The following is a 19,923-nucleotide window of genomic DNA, read 5'->3' as shown; positions in this document are numbered from 1 at the left end:
GTTAGGACGTAACTTTCCCTCGAATCCCTTCACACTTTCTTCGTGTTTCTTTTCCCCCCCTTTTTAACAACTGCAAATCGTTGGCGCAGTGGGTTTTGAGGATTCGTTTGTTTCTTTTTGGTTTGCCACGAGAACGCGGCGGCGGGAAAACCGCGAGCCGAGGAGTTTGCTTGGAGATTTCGGTGCGTAAGGACGTGTGTGAGGTCAGCCGGGAAAGTGGTCAGCAGGCGAGCCTAGGCGGGTGTCTGACGCGTAGAGCGTGGCGACGGTGGCCCCGAGGACGCGTGGAAGACGCGTGGTCCAAGTTCGCCTGTATCCGCTACCCCCTATCAGCCGCGTGCGCCTCCGCAGCTCGACACTCCCTGCGACCGGACCTTGCCACGCCGCAGCTAAGCCACCGTTTCTCCCCACTCACTTCACTCATTTCTTTGTCCTGCCGCCCTTTCTTCTCCGAACCTTTCTGTGTAGTACTGCTTTCTCCTTGTAATGTTGTTGTATAGCTCTCGCCCTTCTGTTTTCCTCTTCTTGTTAATAGTTCATTGCGTTCTCATTGTGTTTATTCGCGTATTGACACTATAGGCGGTGTTTGTTTTGTAACCTTCCATCTTTGTTCTTTACCAAAGTAAACAGGGGTGTGTTAAGAAACATGCCTGCGCCTCATGCCTTCGGTCAACGGCTAATCAGACGCGGCCCCTCTCACCAGCCAGCAGTCGAACCTGATCTTTTGCACGAGGGGTTGAGAAGTTTGTCGCTCCTCCCCTTCCAAAGTTACGGAGAGTGCAGTGGTGGGCAGATTGGCCCGAATAATTATAATTTCGGCGCGAACCAAACGTCAAGCCGCCCACGATATCATGACACACCCTACGTCACCTAATTTATCGTTCATAACACCGACGACACCGGCGCCGGTAATGCCGACACCGTGTTTTCTGGGCACCTCAACGCTGCTGCGTTAATATGGCCTCGCACAACAATTACGAAGAATTTCCGGGTATTAAGAATAAAAGGGCTCTGCGAAAGAAGTATGACGTTCTTCGGAGGCTCGCAGACCGATTCTATTGCTTTGGGAACTCTCCAGCACGAGACTTGATGTATATAATGAAAAGAGACTATCGTTATACACAATACAAGTACTCACTTGAACATAGCTGTTCTGTACGACTCGAACTCCCATAGAATAGTAGGCCCCGGCAGGTACAGTAATTGTCTTATCGTTGTAGTTTGATTTATCAACTGTCTTATAATACAAATTCACCTTATTGTTCGTCCGTTTGGCCCCTGAGTACCAGTTGTCGTCGTGTTTCATCTGCACTTCAGTCGCATCCCTGGAATAGGAAAAAAGTTACGCAAAGATGCTTTTTAAAGAAATATTGGTGGAAGCACAGAATTTTCATGTGATACTAGCAAAACATCAGATTCGAAGAGTGATACGCGTGACTTTTGGTAAAACTATCGCATTTATCCGCCGTGACGTGCACTCGAGACCGCGACCATGCGACCAGGTCCATGTACCCGCTCGCGTAAAAAGATACAAAACGGGTGTCGAACCCTGCCACCACTCTCATGCATAGAAAAGTGCGACTTAAAAAACGTTAATAATATGACGCCGTAATGTTTATTTGTGATGACTGCGATTTTTATGGCCCAAGGTCATGAGGGGCCAAAGAGCGCCACGGCACTTTCCTTCTTCTCAAGGCACGGACTTATTTCGAGAGCTTTTCACCGTAAAGAAGCGGAGCACCAGGCCAGGAAAAAGGCTTGTACACCCATTTTTAACAACGTTGGGTACCCGGCGGCACCGGGGTTCGAACCCCTCACCTTCCGCATGCGAGGCGGGTGCTGAAACGACTAGGCCACCGCTTAGTTTTTTTTTCTTTATTAACTAGGCCACCGCTTAGACACACGGTTTATTTAAATTTTCTTTTATAACATGAAATATGAAGCAAAAGGTTGGGATTACAAGCGTAAGTAAATTAAGCTCTTGCTATCAAAATTAGCCAAATCCACAAAAACGCAAATCGAGAAAAAGCGAAAGTTTGCTACCCGTACAAGAAATAAGACTTTCAAAGCTGCTGTTGCATGATACGATCTGCATGTTAGCTCAACTGTTCACAACGATGTAATGAAAAGTTATGCGGATAATTTCCTGAAAATCAGCATGGGTTTCGATGTGAAACTGTGGATTTAACCAAGTTTTGTTCCGAAGGCTTTTGTCTACAGTGTTTTCCAAGCTCTGTTTATTAAGACGTTAATAAATAGAGCTTGAAAACAACCGTCAAAGCAACCAATGCATAATGCCTAAAAATAATTATGCTTTTCATAGAGCAGAAAAACAATTCGAACATTAATTGTATGCAATCACTGGTACTACTGCGCTCCAAGACAACCAAGCAAATGCGAATATTAGTTTTCTGTCACAAGCAGGGATGCGGCAGCCTACTTTTGCAGTGTTCTCACTTCAGGAGTGCATAAATAAACTAGCAAGAATATGTAGCACAGTGAAAAAAAACTACAGAGAATGTTTACTATATTCGAATCAGAGCGAAGACACAGATTTGCGCTATGTAGAAGACGACGGTCGGCAGGCAGTGCAGCGGGACGGGGGAGATGGAAGACGACGCTCTCCAATGCACTTCATGAGAGTGTGGTGCAGTTTATCACGAGGCGTGTTTGCGGCGGTGGTAGCCTAGTCATGGCATTTATTGTACATGGTTATGTACAAAAAGGATATATATATATATATATATATATATATATATATATATATATATATATATATAAATACACACACAATCTGTGTGTGTGTATTGTGTGTGTGTAACACAATCTGTTAAGTTTTTCAATGTGACTTCCCCAACTTATTATATTTTTAATCAGTTGCCTTGAAGATTTTGTTGTCCCTTACATATATATATATATATATATATATATATATATATATATATATATATATATATATATATATATATATAAGGGACAACAAAATCTTCAAGGCAACTGATTAAAAATATAATAAGTTGGGGAAGTCACATTGAAAAACTTAACAAATTTATTCTACGTTTCGACCAGGGACTGTTCTTTTTCAAGTCAAAATCCAGTCACTGGTCGAAACGCTGAATAAATCTGTTAAGTTTTTAATGTGACTTCCCCAACTTATTATATATATATATATATGTATATATATATATAGGTGCGTGTGTGTGTGTGTGTGTGTGTGTGTGTGTGTGTGTGTGTGCGCGCACACACGCCGAGCACCTAGCACAATTAGGTGCTACCTAGGTACAGAGCCCTTAGGCAGGCGCTACGTGGGACAAACTTAAACGAAAACATAACAGAACTAAAAGGCCGGCAAGGATATACAGCGCATCAGGAGAGGAAACCAATCCGGTAAATTATCCTAGTGGTCTCGCTGAGCGCCCCTTAAAGGATATATCCTCGCGCAGTCGCGGGTTCGACTCCGAGTGATGTATACTGATTCAATTTCTTTTTCTCTTTTTCGTGGTTTGACCTATTACAAAGCTGAAGATCAAATTTACACGGTCCGCGATTGAAGCCCGAGGTAACGTAGTGAAGCGTTCGCTTCGATGTATGTTACTACAGTGTAGCATTCTGAATTCATGAGTAGTAGCGAAATGGAAAATATGTACAGGACGCAGAACGAAGAACAACGGCTACTATTGTCGTTTCCTGTCTACTTCAGCCATTTCGCTTGCAAGAATGAATTGAGAAAGCCACCGGAAACTAGTCCAACTAAGCGCTTTAATGTTCACTGTAGCAAAGGCGCATCCTGGCTTCATCTGAGACGGGACAAATTATCCCATCTTTATCGTCATCTTCTTCGTTCAGATGTGACGCCAATCCCTTCACATCCTTCGAAATGGAGATGAAATTCGCGCTGGGAAGTAATAAATGAAGCCACGCTCTAAACCAGTCCGACCTGTGAGGCCCAAGCTGAAATAGGAGGCTCTCATTGTCGGTACATCAGCAGCATCTCCTTCATTTCTGATTTGATACAGCCGAGCACCATAACCACTGAGCCACTGCGGTGGCTGGAGCATTTTACGGGTTTGCCCAAGTGAACGAGTGAGTAGGAGCTTTATTAGATCAATTTATTTTAATATTTATTATATCTCAACACTCCTAAGTGACAATAGCTGAGCGGTAAACTTTGACATGGTTTGCAATCCTGTTTCCTAGGCACTTACTGGGCACGTTTCTTTATCAAAGATTTCGCAAAGGTAATGTCTGTGGATGAGCCTTCCATTACAACCAAACCTGATATAGTTTCCATCTCTGGATTTAGCTCTTAAGAAAAAGAAAACTCACATGTCGCTTAGCGTTTTTACTTGAACAAGGACGCATCATATTTCTTTGTTTCTAGCGCCCTCTTTCGGTGTTACAAACCTAGGAGACCGCTTAGCATATGGAACAAGGTCCAATACCTTTCCTGTGTGCTGGGAGATAGCGGTGCCGGTCTAGCTTTGCTGTATTGGTCTTTTGCGAGCGCCTGCGCGCAGCTTGGCTTATCTCTGCCAAACATTTTCGCACTTCATTGTGTAGTGAAGTTGATGATGATGATGATGGATTTTTATGGCGCAAGGGAATGGGTGGCCAAACAGCCCCATGACACAAGGTGTCTTCGACTATTCGAGGTAGGGTCAACGACCCATTCTCCAAGCAAATCATCCGAGATAAGCCGAGCATCATGCCAGGGGAAGCCTGTACCGATTGCATCACCGGTGGGCACCCGGCGGCACTGGGGATCGAACCCCGCACCTCCTGCATGCTAGGCGGATTCTCAATGACTGGACTACCGCTGCGGTGCGTAGTAAAGTTCGCAGTGACATCAAGGAGAAGGCAATGAGCGCACCTTCAGAACTAAAATTGCTGTTGCGTGTGAGCCTTCTCAGACACTCTGACAATGCTAATGGCAAGTGGTGGCACCTTTAATACGGACTTCAATGAAACGCCAGCACGCGTTAGGCCACTTTCTCACAGCCGGTTTTTCCCTTGATCCGTCGCCTCCATCGCGCCCGCAGCTGACGGTTTTTGGACCTATCCCCCCCCCCCCACACACACACACACCCCAAATCGGGGGCCGGTGCCGCTGGGTCCTGCTCTACGTTTCCGTCGAGCGGCGGTGACAGAGCCCCGTCGCACGGAGAACACGTCAGTCACAGCGCGAGCTGGCTTCACGTGACCCACCGCTTGCTTGCTGCGACCAAGAGATGGCGCTGGCGAGCGTCGCGGCTTTGGCGGCGATGCGCCGGTGCGTGGGTGCGCGGGCACGAATAAAACAGGGAGGAGCAGCGAGCGCCCACCCATACTGGTTTGCCGGTGTCCGGCGCCTCTTTCCATTAGCATAAATCTCCGTTCCGTTGTGGCCGCGGTTTCGGTCTCCGTCGCCGCCGCGCCGTAGAGGAGACCGGCTGTGAGAATCAGTTCTACTCTGCAGCGAGATATCTCCTCGCAACCGGTTTGTGAATGTATACTTCACTAGACTCTTTTTTAGTGCAATATGAATCGAGAGCTGTGTATATACGTGAAAGCGGGCAGGTAAAGTGTTTTGTCCACACGATGTGTTCGCGCTTCACTCTGACCTGATAGCCCGACTAGTCCAAATGGCAATTGGTCTTTCTTTGCTTAAACATGTGTAATCGGTGACTGCATATTGCATCCCTAGATTTGCACGCGTGGTTCTTTTCCGGTTCTGTCGCACTAATCAGACTGCATGAAGCAGGAACGATTATCTTTTGTACACCGACACAGCGCTGACGATGATGACAGACGTTTTGGGAGCAGTTTTTCGAAGTTTTCTCGATGATGAGGACACGAGTCCGTGAACCGCGAACCTCTACGTTTGCCTCCAGAAAAGGCAATACCGATGCTGGCCACCGAATCAAAAACAGTGTCGATAGATAGCGTTTCGTCTTCAAGGTTTAAAATTTCCATCCGCCCGCGCATCCCTAGCAGCATTCCCAGTGCCGTCAGGGTAAGGCCTGATTCTCACATCCGGTCTCCTCTACGGCGCGGCGGCGACGGAGGCGGAGAATCGCGGCTGCAATTGAATGGAGTGGTGTTCTAATCGAAATAGGCACCGGACACCGGCAAGCCAGTTTAGGTGGGCACTCGCTGCTCAGTGCCCGCGCACCCACGCACCCGCGCATCGTCGCCGAAACCGCGGCGCTCGCCAGCGCCATCTCTTCGTCGCAGCAAGCAAGCGGTGGGTCATGTGAAGCGAGCTCGCGCTGCGACTGGCGCGCTCTCCGTGGGGCGGGGCTCCGTCGCCGCCGCTCGACGGAAACGTAGAGCAGCACCCGGCTGCACCGGCCGCCCGATTTGGGGGGGGGGGGGGGGGGAACGGTTCAAAAACTGGTCCTTCCGTCAGCTGCGGGCGCAGCGGGCGCGACGGAGGCGACGGTGCAAGGGGAAAACCGGCTGTGAGAATGTGGCCTAAGGGCAGTGATGCCAACCCTAAGGATTTATCTCTAGATCTAGGGGTTTTTTCTTTGCTTTAGGGATCTAGCGTCTTTTTTGTGAAATCTAGGGATTTTGAGAGGCCGTAGAATTGCTACTCTAAGCGGCTTAATGGCAAGTGTATCTGATTATTTTGCGCTTGGAACAGAAAAAACTATGAAAAATGCTAATTACTACTCCTTTATTTTTAGTATTCTGCCGAGCCGAGAGAGGGCGAAAGCAGTTCTGCAACGCAAATTTATCGACTCCTGCACAGGGAGGAAAAACGAAACCATGTGAGTTTCAAACTGTTTAACGTGCGTGCCATCTCTGGCGCATCGAGTGACTGCTTCTCTACGAAAGACGAAGTTGAATTTTGACTTGTAGTGCCTGGATCAACGCGCTACGTTTACGCTCACCGCTTGCCTTTACCAAAAAGTGCCACAATTGTTCGCATTCTCCACGTATACTAGACCACTTGATTTAAACGTGCTGTTGAACCAAAAACACATTCAAAGTTGTAAGGAATCACTTGCTGATTTTGTAATTACTAATCTTACGTCTGTATCATTGCTGTGTAACTATAACAAGATTATATTTTTGGTTGTGTCAGTTTCTCGGGACGTCAATCCTTAGTAGCTCCAAAACTATTTGAAGGTCTTTGATTGCGACTATGATTAATAAATAACTGTGCGGTGAGATACGCCATTTCACCGCTTCTGAATGTTCTCTATGAGGCGAAAAGGGGCCTTTCATTAATTCAAACATTTTCGTCTTTCTGTGTGCCTCTTAAAACAAGCCTTAAAACAACCCTTAATGGGTTGACGGGGCTTAGCAGAAAATGTCAGCTCTTTCAGCTTGGTATCAACTGCATTTATTTTTCAAAGGGCTGCATAGGTTCTTTGCGCGTAAAGATATGCAGGCTGAAGGAGCAGCTCAAAAGCCGGTGCGGCGAAACGGGAGTCGTCTGCGCGTGAGCGCCGTTGCTCACTATCTTTCTCTCCAGTGACCACACGTCTCTGTAAAAGCTGGCGCCATCTGTGGGCCCTCTATGTAAGGTAAATCTACAAAAAAAAACCAAAAAGAAGGTGCACTTGTGCTAACACGATTTTATTTATGTCTGACAAAATATATAACCAATGGACGAAACAGTGAACTGCGCTGAGACATTGTTAATGCCCAAATGGTCGCATTAACAATTAAACAATTATAGGCTAGGGATTTTTCTTCAATCTAGGGATTTTTGGAGGTTCAATCTAGGGAGAAAACGTTGACCTGAATTGGCATCACTGCCTAAGGGCCGCACTTACCAATGACGACCTGGACCGACCAGTTCTCCGAGGAGGCTTTTTAGCTGCGTGGCGTGTTGAAGCTAGATCGAACGTTTTCTACGGCAAGTCCTGTCCAGCCCTTTCGCAAATGGCGGTTTCTAATGTCAGCGAGACTGGAACCCCGCCTCATGCCCTGATAGGTGAAGTGTGTCCTCAGACACCTAGATGCCATGACCTAGGATTGGTCCCTTCAAGGTGAACGCATGAACCAAAAAGAGAACATTTGGGGAGCCTTTGGCATTGGCAGCTGAAGAGGATGCATAGGATATGGAGGAATAGGGTTTATGGTTTTGGGGAGTTTGTCGTGCCAAAGCGACTCAGAATGCGTGGGACGCCGTAGTGAAGGGCTCCGGAAATTTCGACCACCAGGGGTTTTTATAAGTACTGACATCGCACAGTACACGGGCCTCTAGAATTTCACCTCCATAGAATTTCGACCACCGCGGCAGGGATCCAACACGCGTCTTTCATATCAGCAGCCGAGCGCCATAACCGCTGAGCCACAGCGGCGGCTTGTAGGAGCTCGGGGAGGAAGGGCAGTAGAGGTTCTGCGCCAGCCACTTTAGCCACCTTCCCCTCTTGAGATTTTCCTGCGGGCGAACAGCTGCTGTCCTAGTAGCCAGTGGCGCCCCCCCCCCCAAAAAAAAAATAATATTATGTTCTCCGGCCTCCTGATGAAGGAAGGGCACTTTGCTTGCCTATAGCCGAATACAACACAAGAATGAAGAGGCAGATTGCCCTCAAAGGAGGCCCTACAGGCAATGGCGTCGCCGATTTTCATTACGCTGTAGTTAATTCAAAGCCGTGGTCAATTCCCTGTGGCCAAGCAGGGGTCAAGTACACTCCCATAAGGGAGTGTTCTATAACACAGCTTACTCCCTTTTACTCGTTTTTGTTTAGAGTGTGGCTATGCGGACACGAAGAGCAGATTGGACGGTGAGTGAATGTTCGAGAAGTGATTATTATACCGTGACATGGCGCCCTCACTACGGTGACAGGCTTAGACCTAAGCTTGAGAGCCTATTGGTAGTCTGGCTGTGATTAAGCTTCTATTAGCGTTCCTCAATCAAAAACTATGTTCTCTTCGGCGTCTTCTGTTTTCGTTACCAATAAGATTTTGGTCCACACTGAAGACTTCTTATCAGTTCAAGCACTATTAAAGTCAGTTCAGCTTCTAACCGTTCCTCGTCAGCACCGCTGTGGGCCAATGTTTTAATTACGAGGTAACACTCCGCGTGAACAATTGATACCGCATGTATTAAGGCGAAATCCTTTAATGCCTCATAGTTGTCGACAGATGGTTGTCAGCAGAACTGTCGCGCTTTTTCTGGTCAGACCAGAAAAAAAAGTCATTGTGCACAATGGGATTCGAACCACCATCCTTCCGTTCCGCAGCCGTGCGTGCTAATGGCTACGCTACTTCCTGCCAACGCATATTTAGTTGTCATTGTCTAGGACATTGGAGAGTGTTTGCAGCAAGACGTCGAATCACACGGATGCCTCCAAAACGCCTTCCACCGTCCCCAGCATTTAAGATTCAAAAACAACTGTGTATCTAACTAGCATCTTAACCACACACCAGTGACACAAGCAGCAACACCGCGCTAAAGGCTTTTGCCTCACCGCACTTTCAACAAAGTGCCCCCCCCCCTGAATTTTTGATACTTCTCTTCCTACTCATCAACTTGTCAGGAGGTCTATGAAGATGTGGGATGCAGTCGAAGGGACTTACGTGGCTGCTGTTGCAAAGAAGAACACACGAAGAGTGTACCCGTTGTAGATCGGTCTAATAAAGTCGGTTGTGCTTATGCTCTTCATGCTTGGGTAACCGTTCTGGTAAAGATGAAAGGAAGATACGCGATGCAGAATAGTATGAGGCGGGAGCTTTGGACAGCCATGCAGCTCACTGCGCATGAGCAAAGCCATATTAAACACGTACCGATAAAAAAAATTGGATCGGACACTTCCCAACGGGCAGTAATCTACCCTGGATCTCCTGTGGACATTTTGGATGTCCATGGAACGTTCAAAGGGGATCAGATGACCATTGGGTTAAGCTTCTGCCTTGAGGGTATGAAGCGATAGCGTAATGGGTCAATTGCCCTGCATGCAGAAGGTCATTCTCTACGTTCACAGTTCTATGAGAGTCATATTCCAGGTGTAGTGGGGCAGCGGTTGAGCAATGCGCCACAGCCCTGCGATGGGAGGTGTTCCCAGCTGTGGGCCTTGTGCTACTCAGGTCACTGTTCTAGAACGACCAATCATTAATGTAACTGCCACCTTCCACGGTGTGCAGTTTGCTCTCTATTCGGTGGACAGGTTGTGATGACGCCGCAAGGTTACGTCACATAGGTGGCCCACCTTTCTCCGAGGTTGCTCATTGCGCGCCACCTGCCAGAGTCAGCCTCGTGATTTTTCGCTCGCAACGCCGACAACGCCGACACCAGGTTTTCTGGACAACGGGCCATTTAACGCTATCGCATGTATCCGCGTTAAATTAAAGCACGCACGGACACACACGGATCTCCACGTACCAGCAGGGGGGAGGGGGAGATAGACATCTTAGCTTTAAAGCCCAAATTATGCTGCGATGTTGGCTATGCTATCTTAGCTAATGTACCTAGATCGAAATATGATTTTCATCAATTTCTTAACGCCGTTGGAGATTTTGAATTTGGCCTGTCGCGAATTTGTGACAGTGAGCATTTTGTCCATTTCGCGCAAATGTTACCATTCGTATGAAAGCCCTACCGTAAGAGCTGCAATCGCGATGGATCTCTTGCAGAAAGTTTGTGCTTAGACAGAGGTGCAGATTCGGTTTTAGCAATCGTAATTTAGCTAGCTTGAGAAGATGAAGCGAAAAAAATGGCGGCACATAGAATAAGGGGTGACGGGGATACGAGTTCCTCATTTTTTCAAGCTATGCACCAACTCGCCAAGCAAGGTGTTTGTGCTGTAATTTAGCTAGTCCTTCTGGTGCAGTCGTTTCCTTTCTGTGACTGTGTTCAATTTCATTGTTTCGAGACTGCTCCTTCGCGTCCATTTGAGATGTGCTTTTTCATTATTACGAACAAAAAACCTCATACCGTCCTTCACTCTCCCGTATCCTTCTGTGTAATCGCCAACATCTTGCTGTTTATTAAAGGTTTAATAAAACCAAATACAGATCAATCATAAGTCTATAACAAAAGTTACTACAGTAGAAGGCTCCAAAGTAAAACTGTCTGGTGGACCTCCCATCAGAAATACGTTAGTATTAGTACGCTAGTTCACTACTACTACCAAACTCACTACAAGTACACTAGTAGTGAGTTTCTCTCTTAAGAGCGCATGGTCTCTACATTATAACTGTCACGCTCATTCGTGCAGAAGTTCTAGCCCGACGATAATGTAGAAGACGCTCCTTGAAGCACGAATTGGTACAAAGGGCGGGAGACTAAATTTGGTAGCCAGCTATTCGGCCGAATGAGCTGTACTCGTCTGTACGGTAATGGTCATTCGGTCATACTTTGCGAAGGCTCTGTTGGCCCTTCGAAGTTTTAAAGAGTGGAAAGGGACGACTGAAAGACAGAAAAAAATGGCTGTGGTTTAGCGCTGCTTAAACCTGGTGTGACGCGAGAGCTGGAGTGGTTTCCTCTCCCCCTCTCCACTCCCCTCCCACTCGACACTGCGCATGCGCACATCTGTTGCAGATCGGCTTCGCCGGCGCACCGCACCGCCGGCAGCAGCAGCTGCTCCGCACCACGTGACCAACCCACGTGACCAACGGCGCCGCTACAGAGCTCAAGGGGTGCCACGCTGAAGGCTTGAAGAGCTGGCGTAGTGTAGCTCTCGCTACAAAAGAAAGGGAGGGCATGATGGGGAAAACGTTGGCATAACTTCTCTTCAAAACCTCTTTCCAATTTGAGTAGCGTACAGTGTGGTCAGCCGACTCGAGCTCCCCTATTCCCCTCGTTGTTCAAGTTCGCGTTTCGCGCTGCAGATGTGACTGCATTTGCTAAGAAAACAGGCGTCCTTTAGCTTAATTAACGTACACACTACAGCTTGTGCTATGCATTATGCGCGGGAAGAAACGTGGCTATCCCCCAGTATAATGAGCCCCCATCTGTTTTCCTAACCAGATATCAACATGTGCAAATGCTCAGGGTCATGAATCAATCAGAAACTTGCAATCAACGCACTGTTCCCAAACAGAAGTTACATACGCCTGCTTTTAACACCAACAGTCTCAACAGCCCCCGCAGTAGAAATATTAAAAAGTGATCATCAGCCTGACTATGCCCCCTGCAGGGCAGAGGCCTCTCCAATGTCCCTCCAATTAGCCCTGTTCTTTGCCAGCTGGGGACACCGTATCCCCGCCAACTTCTTAACCTCATCCGCCCACCTAACGTTCTGGCGTCCCCCGCTATGCTTGCCCTCTATATATACATTATATGCAGCTTATTAGCTCCTCTTCTTCGCCGAACATTTCTCGCAACACTGCCGTCGATCTATGGCTGCCTACTGCATTCTCACGACTCCTTTCTTCTCACAGTTCCAGCAAACATTTCCTTTAGAGACCGCTAGCTGCTGCAGAAATAGCGATATCAAAATTCGTATGCAGACACCATGCGGACCGTTTTCTCATCTCCGCGGACAAGCGGGAACGGAGGGCAAGCTTAAGTTCACACACTATGAGAATGAAATTCCATTTTGTAGTGAACAAATTGCTATTTAAAAAAAAAAATCTCATTTTCCAAAAACAGAAAAAGCTAAAACTAGACGTCGCCGCTGTCGGCTGCCTTGCCTCGTTAGTCGCCGAATGTGGCTCTTAGAAACGTAATGGCGATTGTATCAGAGGTTATGGATAACCTTGAACACATGTGCCGTTCAGCGCTTTTCTGATCTGGTGATAAAGGCTTGACTCTTTGGTGACGATGATGATGAACAATTTAATTCACGCAAGGGCAGCTTCGGCTAAGGAGCGCCAGGGTACAAGGCATTTCCTTTTAACAAGCTAGTGTAGAGATTCATTTCCAAACTATTTCATCCTTACAGACACCGAAACCAGGCCCGGGGAAGGCTTGTACCCAGTGCACCACCGGTGTGTACCCTGCGGAACTGGGGATCGAACCCCTCATCTCCGGCATGCGAGGCGAATGCTCAGGCCACTGCAGTCGAGCCCAACTCAAGAATGAAGCTGCTTTCTCGCGCCAAAGGACCCGCTTCCAGCCAATGGCGTCCGCCGATTCTCATCAGCCTGCTAGTGTGAGAATACAGGCAGCAGAAAGGGGATAGTTTCTCTCCCTCCATAGTCGGGAATAGACCCCTCCCTACATTGTGGCGCCACTCCCTGCATTGTCACGCTAGCAGGTTCATGAAAATCCTCCTACGCTATTGGCTGGAACGGGGTCCTTTGAAGGGGAAAAGCCGCTTCGTTCTTGAGTTGTATCCGACTGTATAGGTCATCTCTGTGGCTAGCCTGTCAAGTGTGTGGCCGACTATTCTGCCGGAGGCATTACGCTTATAGGGTCAAACACTCGACTGCTGAAGCTGTATTTCGCCTTTGTGAGTTCCGTACCCATAGCGGGCGCTCTTTATCACCCGCGAGTCTGTCGGTGATTTTGGCTTTGAGATTCTATTTGCCACCCACTAAGAGTCCGGTTGTAACCGGTGAAGTCCGCGTTTCCAACTCGCCGAGCACTGACACATCTCGCCTGCGGCGCCATCCTTTCTACATGCAACTGTTCCAGCCTTTTAAGTTGAGACGCACTCTTATTTCCTTCTCCCTTGCTTCCACTCTTTTGTTCGTTACCCCCGTTCTCCCTTTGGCGTCTTGTGAGTGAGGCCATAACACCAGGAAAGGCCGTTGCCATATCTTCGCGCCAAAACATTATGTCATGAAATTAGACGTAGCTTTCGCGGCCTCTTCTTCAACTATACTCACAATTCCATGAGCAGTGCCTCGACCTGTGATGCGATCTCTTGTTCAGATATATTCCGAAAAACCTTCCACAAATGTGGCGTTTCTTTTTAATGGGCCAGCATTAGAAGCCCCACCGATTAAAAAATGCATCCTCTGTCAAATAATCCGAAGGGAGTGACGTCGGCAGACCGGTAGTGACAAGTATGCGTTTCGATGTATCTTCATTCCGACCATGCCGTCACTTATAGACATCCTGGGGAAACAACTAACCACCACCTAGATGACCATAAGAGTTGTCTGGTTGTTTATAGGGATCCGCAAACACAACCATGAATAAATTGCACGAAACATGATTTAAAGAAATCAACAGCGTCCAGTGCTATCACATTGGCAAAACATGCTGTACTTAGGTGTTCCCGTGAATTTTCTTTCTTGCTATGGTTTTAACGACCGGAAAAAGTAAGTAGTGCGATCATTTTCCACAGCAACTCTAATACTCTCCGGTTTAGGAATAAATTTAGATTTGTGAATCGAAGCTTGTTTTAGGAGCAAAATTTTCTCTAGATTGAATGCAAGGAATAATAATGCACCCTGTCCCGCGTAGATAGCCATTATCCAGATATCTAATTACGCTCAATTCGCTCCAAAACTGCACTGGCTTGCTGCGAGACTTCTTCAAATTTTCGACCGTTGAAAGTTCCCAGTATAAGAACGCACTCTAGCTACAGCGAGAAAAACTTCGTCATTTCATTTCAACTTCTTTTCACATTTATGATGACTAACATCGCAGGCGCCTGGCCCCAAAACATGCATGCGGGATTGGCTTAGAACTGTTCTGAAGGAAAAATGACTTCCAACTCTGAACACCATGTGTGTCCAATACATAAAGGTATATATAATTAGCTATTCGCTACCTTAATCTCCCCTCCATCACTCTTTTAAGCATCGTCTTTCTACTCACCGCTATAATGATGTGGAGTCCGTAATTTTCCCGGACGGTGACCCACTGCTCGTATATCTTCATAGGCATGGGGTCGCTGGGCATGAACACAGCCATCGCTATTGCAGGCTCTTGAATTAGGGCACCCTGGAAAATCACAGTGCCTTTGCTCAGCTAGGCTAGGATATACATAGCGAAAACAGTTTCGTGTAATGACATTTCGGTAGCGACGTCGCATTTCGGCTGACGAAGTAAGTGGAGGTGCGCGGCGTGACGTCATGCCAAGTGGCGCGGCGAGCGCGCGGCGTACGCCAGCTGCGGCGGTTGCTAGGCAACGGTTGAAGGTCGGTCTCTGTGCCTCCTCGGAGCACCGCCACAGCGAAATCGCAAATTCGTGGCCAATGTAGCTTTGGCTAAAAATAACGAGGTTCGAAGCCGTTATAGTCATGATTTCACGCAATTTAGTTCTTCACTTCGGTAGTTGTGAGTCAGGCGTACCCGCTCACCTAACTACACTGCTGCCATGTAGTGTAGCGCAGCTCAACCAACTACGCGGCCACCGGAACATGGGCTTGTGCCTTCACCTGTTGTACGCTTGCGTTTGGTTTTTTGGCCAGCCGAGCTACGGCCGTCCCCAATTTTCAAACGAGCTACGGGCACCATGGTAGAGTGGTTTCGTCGAGTGTCAGCAAAGTCTATGGAAGTTTTGCACTCCTTCAGTATAAATTTTGCCACATAACTTGAATTTCCCTTGATAAGTTGGCTTTACTGCATGATAGCATTGTAGTTAGGTGAATCGGTGCGACTGGCTGACAACTACCTTCATTTCTCGTTCCCCGCGTGTTCGAGTATTGCCGGCGACAGAAATATACCGTTCTGATTTGCTTGGCGTGACATCACGTGCCTCCACTGAACCGACACTCCAATTATACTGTGAACGACGTTCGTTAGCGCGTGGAGTTGGGCTAGTAGGTTGATTCTCTAATTAGGGCAATAAACGGGCCTACAAAAGAGGCGGATCGATACAGCCCGGTGCAGAAGGAACGAAGTTTATCAGAGCCTGAAGTTAAGCTAGTTGGTTCCGGTCTTGCAGAAGTTAGCGCGAGAAACAGGAAATAAAGAAGAGACGGATCACTATACCCCGATGCAGAAAAAATGAAATTTGTCAGATCGTGAACTTAGGCTAGTTGGAATCTGTCCTACAGAAGCCTGTCAGAAACACGAGACGTACAGAAAAAACCGATGGATAAAGTCAGGTATACAAGAATTGAAGTTCTTCAAAGCGTGAAGTTGGGCTAGTAGGTGGATGCTTTACTGAAGATAGCGCAAGGCTTACAGAAGAGACGGATGACGAGTTCAGTGTAGAAGAAGTTAAGTTGGGAGAACGTGAAGTTTGTCTAATTGGTTCATGTCTGAGGGAAGTTAACGTGAGAAACAGCTAATGCGGAAGAGACAGACGGATACGTCCCAATGTAGAAGAAATGAAGCACGTCAGAAGATGAAGTTGGGCTAGTTAGTTTATGTCGTACAGAGGCCAGTGCAAAACTCGAGACGTACTAGAAAGTTGGATCGATAAAATCCGGTATAGATGTTAGGTTCGTCAGAGCGTAAAGTTGGGGCTAGTCGGTTCATATCTTACCGAAAATAGCGCAAGGAACAGGGAACGCAGAAGAGGCGGATAGAGCGTAGAAGAAACGAAATTCGTCACAGCGTGAAGTTGGGCTAGTGGAGGTCTCAGAGGAGTCAGTGCAAAACTGAGGACGTACAGAAAAGATGAATCGATATAGTTAGGTATAGAAGCTATGTTCATCAGAGCATGAAGTTCGTCTAGTTTTCATGTCTTACAGAAATTAGCTCAAGAAACAAGGTACAAATTAGAAATAAATGGGCAGAGCCCAGTGTAGAAGAAATGAAGTTCAAACAACATGAAGTTGGGCTAGTTAGTTTATGTGGTACAGGGTTCAGTGCTAAGCTCGAGACGTGCAGAAGAAATGGATGGATGAATAAAGCCCGGTACAGGAATGATTATGTTCTTTCACTATACTTGGAGCGAACAGAATCCACCACTCTTCCTATACCCAATAAAGATAACTGTAGCTCTTAGACGTGGCATCATCGAGCAACCAAGTGACTTGACTTCACTGGGAGGCGCTTGGGAGCCTGCCTCTCCACACAACGTCTACTATGTATGCTATCCCGCATTATCACTCAGTTTCTGGAAACAAGGAATGTTTGCGCCACAAGCTAGGGTAAAAAGTCGCCACAGAATGCCCTAACTTGCGGGCGCCAAAATATAAGCTCATTGCAATTATTCTTATAACGCCTCAGCATCATTTCGACGCAAGCCAAGTGTTTTACATCGCGATTGTTAAAGCTACCCTTGGGATCTTTTACTACGAGAACTGTTCATGGGTTACCTTCCGTAACTGCCCATACGTAGCCCGTTCCGTGCTGTGGAGAAAAAGCTGGTGAGGGTGGCAGGCGTTGGTCAGGGCAAGCATGGTGGAAGTTTGGACATCAAGGCGAAGCTATGCAGCCTCGGTTCTAGGTGAGACGGCGTTCTGAAACCTCACGCAAAGCCGACAACACAAATATACAGGGCGCTGATGCAGCTCAGCTCTTGCTGTGCTTAGTGCATTGCGAGTCATAGCGTACATGTTGCCAATATTGCCTTTAGAGCGCAGGTCTTAGGCGCCCGTTTCTGCATTACGCGTCGGCGTAACCACCTGACAACCGTGGCAGGTAATGGGAGAGCGAAACGCCACCTGCCACCGCGAGAGTGGAGGAATGGACACCCGTAAGGTCTTGAAAGAATGTCGTACGCCAAAAAAAGGACGAAACAGGAAGGAAAAACACAGAACAGGAAAGAGGCGCAACTTCCAACTTTAATAACAGGAAAGGAAACCAGGCGCTCTTTTATAGCCGCTGAGCTGCATGAGGGTGCGTGAACTAAAAAACAAATGCGGTGGTGGACGAGTGATAACAACACTACAACACAGCACAACAAGTCATAGGGAGGTCGCTATTACAAAAGGCATCTGGATAACTCATGCGAGCGTGAATGATAGCACAGGTTGAACTATTATGAATAAGGATAAGAACTACCTCTAAGATATTAACAATCACGAAACCAATTGAAGGAAGCAGGCGGACTTTGCAAAGGGCATCTAAACGAAACCGTCCAAAAAAGCTAGTTCGTTTCTGGTGAGGAGAACAGAAGGCGTGCTAACGCAGTTGTCTTTTCTTTGCCAGATGCCTTTTGTAATAGCGACCTCCCTATGACTTGTTGTGCTGTGTTGTAGTGTTGTTATCACTCGTCCACCACCGCATTTGTTTTTTAGTTCACGCACCCTCATGCAGCTCAGCGGCTATAAAAGAGCGCCAGGTTTCCTTTCCTGTTATTAAAGTTGGAAGTTGCGCCTCTTTCCTGTTCTGTGTTTTTCCTTCCTGTTTCGTCCTTTTTTGGCGTACGACATTCTTTCAAGACAATGTACCAACTAACCCGTCAAAAAGTTCTACTACAGCACCCGTAAGGTGTCTGCCACGGTTAGATCCCGGACCAACCCCGACCATCGTAATCGTCAATTTTTTCTAAATAAACCGGATATTCGTACGGGTCATAATACAGAATTACCGAAAAGATAGGCATTGAATGGCTGCCTAAAGGTGACGTTACTCAGGACTCGATGAGTCGTAAAGGGCGATTCTGTTAATGGTCCTTAGACGGTCATCTCAATCCATGTCCGAGTGGGCTGAGTATGCGCCTCTCATGTTCGTTAAGATGAATTCAGAGAAGGACAACGTGCCAGTTTACGCTCGTTGATTAGGTTTCACATGAAGGGCCACTTCCGTTCCGTGCGGTTCCCACGGTGTTATGCTGGTGAATGTAGCGTTTCGGAAAGCCACGCGCATGATTAATCCGCTAAATGACAAAAGGGAGATCCGGGGAGGTGGAGATAAGCGGATTAGGTATGCTCGTAGCTTTTCGCCACTTTATGTTGACCGATGTGACCGCAGCCAAAAACTATACAGCCTCGTAATAAGGAAGTAATTACTCATTGCCGTCCACCCAAGCGCCGCCAAACGGCTACAAAGGAAAGCTATACAGCTTTCTAAGATATTTCGCAGTTATAGAAAAATTCTTCCTGGTCCGAGGTTGGAACCCGGGACCACCGCTTCACTGGAGCAGTCGCTCTACCAACTGAGCGAACCGGGAGCGGCAAGCTTATGGTAGAGCGAGAGCGAATTGATCAATAACTCGAACCTGGCGGACCAGAAGTGGGGGAACTTAGCCTCCTCGACCATTGATTATTATTATCATGTGATCTTTATCAGCATCGGTGAGGATTCATTCTATCGGACAGAGCCTCCGGATGAGGTACCTCGGTCGTAAGCATTTCCTCCCTGTGGAATTTTGAGGAACTGTAAATGGCCGTTTAAAGTATATTTAACGCCCTCCATGCATACACTAGATGATCCTGGTTGGTTCAGAATGGGCAGATTTAGTGGGTTCCTTCGGCGCGAAGTCGTTTGCAAAGTGATCTCCAACGAACCGACCTGCCTGAAATATGTTTTATGCCTGCGTAAGAAAGCACCACACTTCCTTTCCCCGCATGATTCTGTAAGTTGCTACACTTAGCTGTACAATACTCACACAAAAAAAGAACCAACGAGGTTTCCGCCTCAGACGACTGCGCTGAAGAGAGTGAAGAACGGGAGTGGTTCCCAGAAGGTTCAGCTGCTTCCACTCGCGAGCTCCGTCCTATCTTCACTGAGCTCACGCAGCAGCTTTCTTGCATATAACAGGGACGGCTAGGAGTTGCACAATGGGCCTGTCGGCAGGGGCTTCTTATTGGCTGCAAAAGGCTCGGCCCTAGGCCTTCCGATTGGTTCCGTCAAGGTCCTGTGGTTGCCAAGGCGTTAGGTGGCCAATCGCGTGTTGCGTAGGAGGCGAATCTCAACGCAGTGAACCAATTGGGAGGAGTGAGTGATTCGCATCAGCAAAGGCGGCGTTGAGAGGCGGTAGCCGCTGAAGCTGCATGCAGCTGTGCGGATAAGACAGGGCCATCACTCCTGCGTATTTAGTAGCCTGCCAAGATTTAGGTGCGCAGTGCATAAGAAAAAAATATGACCACGAAGCCATCGTCTGAAGCGTTCAAATCTAAATTTTGCTCGATGAAAATTTCTGCCTGAAACCGCTGGAAGACGACTTCCAGAAGTGTATCATTCATTCATAGACAAAATATTTCTGATAAATGTACTGTTCCCGGTAAAACTTTAGTTCTGTTGTC

This window comes from Amblyomma mixtum, chromosome 9, assembly GCF_055824585.1.
Source record: "Amblyomma mixtum isolate Tamu chromosome 9, ASM5582458v1, whole genome shotgun sequence".
Classification (NCBI taxonomy): Eukaryota; Metazoa; Arthropoda; class Arachnida; order Ixodida; family Ixodidae; genus Amblyomma; species Amblyomma mixtum.
The sequence above is the reverse complement of the archived record's forward strand: the minus strand, read 5'-3'. Positions refer to the sequence as shown.